Genomic DNA, 6,112 nt, shown 5'->3' with positions numbered 1-6,112 from the left:
TGCCGACCTTTTGCTCGTTCTGGTTCTTCCCTTGGACTTCTTCTACTTTGACGCCCGGGTGCTTGAGGAGGCATACTCTTGCACCCGTAGAACTGCGGTACCCGACGTCGAGAGCGAGGGGAACCTTTTATTGTCAATCCCCACTTCGTCACTGAACCCGATCTCGACGGACTGTCGGTTTCTTAAGGTGGCGTTTGTGGGGCGTATACTCACGACGCACCCCTAGGAGGCCCCGACAAGATCGGCGATAGCTTCTTGTTGGGTGTCCTGCCTCTAATTGTGGCTCCATGGTGGGTGTGGGGGCACATTCGTGAGTGAATTCGTAATTTCGTCAAGATGATAACCCCTGTTTCGGCTGTTTCTGGCTTACCTTTTCAGGCTCGTGGGGTGGGGCGACCAAGCCCCCGAGTCGGTCCGTATTGGAAGACCGGGCTCTGTAGCCTCCGCTGCATTGGGCCCCGACCTTGCTCCTCCTTTGGCCTCTCTGACTCCTTCCCCTGGCTCCCCTCCCTCCTCTGTGGTTGGGTCGAGCCCCAAGCCCCCAGTGGTGACTACCTCGTCCCCTGGCGCGGCTCCTTCTCTAGTTGTTACTACTGCGCCTTTTAACCCCTCTCTCTCTGGGGGTTCTCACCGCCGTTCTCGTCACGGCCGCCCTCGCTCGATTCCTTCCAGTTCTGCTACCTATCAAGCCTTGTTTGGTCCCGCTTCGTGGGCCCAAATATTTTGATCTCCTCCCTCTTGATTCTGCGCCTCCTGACGATTTCTCCCTTCATCGACATCTCATTGATTCCGTGGATGCCTCCATTACTTTTAACCCACTCGTCTCGGTACGCGTGTCGTTGCTGCTCCTTCTCAGGATGCTGCTTCCCGCTTGGCTGCCTTATCCTGCCTTGGCGAGACCCCCGTTCGGGTCTCGAAGAACGTCCAGTTGAATGCCAGTGTTGGCACTATTTTGCTCCCGCCCCATGTTGCGACCGGTGTTCGGGACCTACGCGACTGCCACGACGATATTCGACATATCCTCGCTGCCCAGGGCCATTCTATTCTCCAGGTGGACACGTTTACTCGTCCCCCTCGTGGTAGTCGCCGTCAACCCCTCCGGGTTGTGAAGATTACCTTTGATGGTAGGACCCTTCCACCCTCTGTCATTCTTGCTGGTGCCAGGTGCTCTGTCCAGGAGTACATTCCTTCTCCTCGGCTCTGCAACAAGTGCTGGAGGTTTGGGCATGGTGCCCTCCGCTGCTCCGGGACTGTCTCTCTCTGTCCTTTGTGTGGTGGCGAAGGTCACTCTAAGTCGGAGTGCGCTTCTCCCCAGGCTCGTTGCCTCAACTGCGGTGAGGCCCATCCTACCTTCTCCCGTGCGTGTGTCCATTACAAGCTTGAGGCAGCCGTCCTCAACTTGAAGCACCGGGAGCGTTTATCTTTTCCTGAGGCGAGGCGCCAGGTTCGCCGGCTCCCGCCTTATGCTAATATCTCTTATGCTCGCGTGTTGCGCTCTTCCTCTCCTCGTCCTTCCCGCCTTCCTCAGACCTCACAACCGTTTCCAGGCCTTGGGCCCTGATGCGCCCACTGCCCCCTCCTCTGTCCCTTTGGGTTCTCTCCCGAAGGATCCTCCTCCTGGTCCTCTGTCTGGGGTTTCCCCTTCCTTCTACCCGGTCTGTCGTGTCTTCTGTGTCTCCTTCCTCGTCCCCCTCCGATCCTCCTTCCCATCCTCTTCCTCCATCTATCGGCTCTCCCCGCCGCCTGTCGGTGCGGGCGGATGTCCATCGCTCTCCTAACGGCCGTCGTGTGTGCTCTCGTTCGGCTTCTCCTGTTGAGACACTGGAATCCGTTGCCCGGTACGTAGTTGCTGGGACACGGTCTCTTTAAGTCAGAAGCGTAAGCCTGGCTCCTCTCCTTCCTCTTCCCCGGCGGGTAAGAAGGCTTCGCTTTCTTCCTCAGCTCCTCCTTCTGGCTCTGTTGCTCCTTCCACTCCCGTTTCAGTGCTTGCGCCCCCTGTTCCTGCTATGGAGGTTTCTTTGGCCCCTGCTTCCCTTTCGGTGCTGCTCTTGCTGGGGTGCGCTCCTCTCTTTCTACTCCCCCTCTTCCTGCTGCTGTCCTTGACTGCTCCTCTCCGTTGTCTCCTCCTCCTCCTCCGGACCCTGCCCGCCCACCTCTGATCTGTTCTCCCGTTTCCTTCCCTCCGTCTTTGCTCAGTTTACCCATGCCCCCTAACCCTGACTTTGCTGACCCTGATCCCGACCCTGATATTCTTTAACGTGCTCTGTTGGTCTTTCGCCTTTGTTTCTTCCTTGTTCTCTGTTTTTGTCCTTTCTCTTCTCGTCGTTGTCCATTCTTCAATGGAACGTTCGAGGTTATTACGCCAATTTCCTCGAACTCCAACTTCTGGTTTCGCGGTTTTCGCCCCTTTGTGTCTGTCTCCAGGAGCCGATGCTTGGTGCTCGTCCTGGTCGTTTTCGTGGCTATTCCTTTCTCTCCCCCCCCCCAGCCATTGCTGGGGCTTCTAATTCTTCTGCTCTCTTGATTCGGGCTGATGTTCCCTTTGTTCCTTTACTTTTTCCTTCGCCTCTCCATTGTTCTGCTGCTCGTATCTTTGTGGGGAAATGGTACACAGTTTGTTCCATTTATCTCCCCCCGGGTGTCCCGCTCTCTCTTCCTGATTTGAAACACCTCCTAGACTCCTTGCCGGAGCCTGTGCTCCTGCTGGGTGACTTCAATTGTCGTCATTCTCTTTGGGGTGACGTTCTGACGAATACCGGGGTCGCCTCCTTGAGCCGTTTCTCCTCTCTTCTTCCCTGTCTCTTCTGAATTCTGGTGAGCCCACTCATTTGGACTCTCGAACTCGCACCCTTTCTTGTCTTGATCTTTCTCTCTGCTCTTCTTCTCTTTACTTAGATTTCACATGGCAGGTTCTTGATGACCTCCATGGAAGTGATCATTTCCCCATCCTTGTTTTCCTTTTTCTCTTTTCGCCCTTTCCCTCTCTTTCCCTAGGTGGCAGTTTGCTAGGCGGACTGGACCCTGTTTTCCCTCAGTGCTACTCTCTCTGACCTCTCCCTTCTGCCCCTCTCTCGCGCTCTCCTCCTTTTTCATGACACTGTCTTCGACGCTGCCCTCCGCTCTATTCCTCGCTCTTCCTCTCGAGGTCCACGGAAGTGCGTTCCCTGGTGGAATGCGGACTGTGCTCGGGCTGTCCGCTGTAAGCGTGCAGCCTGGAAGAAGCACCGCCGTAGGCAGACGACCGATTCTTTCTTTTCTTTCGGAAAGCGAGTGCGGTGGCCCGTAGGGCCATCCGTACGGCTAAACGTGAATGTTGGGCGTCTTATGTCTCGACAATTACGTCCGAAACCCCTCTGGCCCAGATCTGGAAGCGTATCCGCAAGATAGCGGGTAAGTTCGTTCCCGATGTTTCACCGGTCCTTCACCTCCATGATACTCTTGTGGCGGACCCGTTGCAGGTCGCTTCCGAACTAGGTTTCCCACTTTTCTTCTGTTAGCTCTGGTCTTCATCTTCCCCAATCTTTCCTTCTTCGTAAACCTGTCCTTGAGTCTCGTCCTTTAGATTTCTGCACTCATCTTCAGCTTCCCTATAATGATCCCTTCTCTCTCTCTGAACTTCGTTCTGCCCTGGCCCTCTGCGGTTCTACGGCGGCGGGCTCCGATGGTATTCATTATGAGATGCTTCGCCATCTCCCTCCGAGCACGTCTCAGTATTTACTGAGTCTGTATAATCGGATCTGGGAGTCGTCGTCAGTCCCTGAGGACTGGCTCGATGCCGTTGTCCTCCCTGTTCGCAAACCAGGGTCTCTGGGTACTTCCCCTAAGGACTTTCGCCCTATTGCTCTCACAAGTTGTGTCTGCAAACTCTTTGAACGTATGGTTAACGTTCGTCTGATGTGGTTCCTGGAACACCATCACCTCCTCTCCCCTTCTCAATTTGGTTTCCGCAAGTGCCGCAGCACGACAGATGTCCTGGTGAACTTGGAGGTCTATATACGTACTGCTTTTGCTGCGAAGACCTCCGTTGTTGCCGTCCTTTTTGACCTAGAAAAGGCTTACGACACCACTTGGCGTTATCATATCCTATCTCAACTTCATTCTTTTGGCCTTCGTGGTCATCTCCCTCTCTTTCTCCGCAGCTTCCTCTCTCGTCGTTCCTTTCGGGTGCGCCTTGGTACCGCTCTCTCTCCCCCTTTTCAGCAATACGAAGGTGTGCCCCAGGGTAGTGTTCTGAGCACTACTCTTTTTCTGGTTGCCCTCAATGGTCTTCTTTCCTCTCTTCCTTCTGGTTGTCTTCTCCGCTCTCTATGTCGATGATCTTACCCTTTGTTGTCAGGGTGATGATTCGCCTCTCCTTCAACGCCGGCTTCAACTTGCGATTGATGCCGTGTCGTCTTGGGCCACAGGTCATGGCTTCAAGTTCTCTACTTCTAAGACTTGTGCCATGACTTTTACGCGGAAACGGGTTGTTCTTCGTCCCTCTTTGTCACTTTATGGTCATCCCCTTGAATACAAAGATTCCGCGAAGCTTTTGGGGTTATTCTTGACACTCGTTTGTCTTGGTCTCCCCATATCTCTTACCTCCGTGTTGAGTGCTCTAAGTCCCTTACCCTCCTTCGGGTCTTGTCCCATACTTCTTGGGGGGCAGATAGGCGCACTCTCCTTGCTTTACATTCCTCTCTCGTCCTGTCTAAGCTCGATTATGGTTGCCCTGCTTACTCGTCTGCTTCTCCTTCTACTCTTCGCCGTCTTGATGCTTTGCACCATACTGGGTTGCGCCTCAGTTCTGGTGCCTTTCGTTCGACTCCCGTCCTTAGCTTGTATGTTGACACTGGCTTCCTGTCTCTCCAGGACCGCCGTGATCGCTACTGTCTTCGCTATCTTGCGCGGTCCTTGCAACATCCTTCCTCTCGTCTCTGTCGTGCTTTAACTTTTACCCCTCCTGCGGTTCCTGTTCCTCTTCACCACCTCCCTCTTTCTGTCCGGTTATCTCGCCTGCAGGATTCTCTTTCCCGTTCGTATTTCTGATGTTCTCTCGTGTTGTTCCTTCTTTGCCCCCGTGGAGGGTCCCTCTTCCGCGGTTTTGTACATCCTTGACTCGTATCACTAAAGCTTTTACCCTCCTACAGTTCTAAAACGCCTTTTCCTCGAGCACTTTTCTTCTCACTCCCGCTCCGTTTCTGTCTTCACCGATGGGTCTAAGTCAGCGGACGGTGTTGGCTACTCTGTTGTTTTTCCTGATCGCACTTATATGTGTCGCTTGCCTCCGGAGACTAGCATCTTTACAGCGGAACTTTATGCTATTCTCTATGCTCTTCGTCTCCTGCTTTCTCGTTGTCAGTCTTCCTTTGTGGTTGTTGTTGACTCTCGTAGTGCCCTCATGGCTCTCGGGTGCTTTAATCCAGTTCATCCGGTAGTTGTCGAGCTCCAGCATTGGCTGTTTCTCGTTCACAGTAAATTTAAGTCGGTTGAGTTTTGTTGGGTTCCCAGCCATATTGGCGTGTCTTTAAATGAGCGTGCGGATGCTGCCGCTAAGGAAGCTGTCCGCTCTTGTCCCATCTCTCGTAAAGGCATTCCGTATTCCGACTTTTACCCGGTTATCCATTCCTCAGTCCTTACCCGTTGGCAGGCTTCTTGGTTGTCTGTTACTGGTAACAAGCTACGTACTCTTAAATGTTGTGTTTCCTCGTGGCCGTCCTCCTTCCACCGTAACCGGCGGTGGGAAACGGCTCTAGCGAGGTTGCGTATTGGCCATACTCGCTTAACCCATGGTCACTTGATGGAGCGCCGCCCTGCTCCTTATTGTCCTAGTTGCATTGTCCCTCTTACGGTCGTGCATGTCCTTCTTGAATGTCCTGACTTCCAGGACGAGCGTGTGTCTTGCTTTCCGACCGCCCCTCGCGGTCACCTGTCCCTCGATAGAATTCTTGGTGACTCGGATATTTTTGATATCGTTCGCCTTATGCGTTTTTGTTCTCGTATTGGCATCCTTCGTGATATTTAGCGCCCTCTGATTATTTTGCGTATTTGATGGTGCTACATAGCCTTCCCGGTTTGGTGCCTTCTTTTGATAATTACTTACTTACTTACTTCAGCATACACATGTCCACGG

At 53.5% G+C, this 6,112-nt stretch overlaps 1 protein-coding gene across 1 annotated transcript in view; it reads left to right on the top strand.

Annotated features, from left to right (window-relative positions):
- ex (FERM domain containing expanded) overlaps window positions 1-6,112 on the top strand; it is a 177,632-nt gene that overhangs the window by 123,346 nt on the left and 48,174 nt on the right.

The sequence above is a fragment of the Procambarus clarkii genome, chromosome 5 (assembly GCF_040958095.1).
Source record: "Procambarus clarkii isolate CNS0578487 chromosome 5, FALCON_Pclarkii_2.0, whole genome shotgun sequence".
Taxonomy (NCBI): Eukaryota; Metazoa; Arthropoda; class Malacostraca; order Decapoda; family Cambaridae; genus Procambarus; species Procambarus clarkii.
This window is presented reverse-complemented; position numbering and strand designations above follow the sequence as displayed.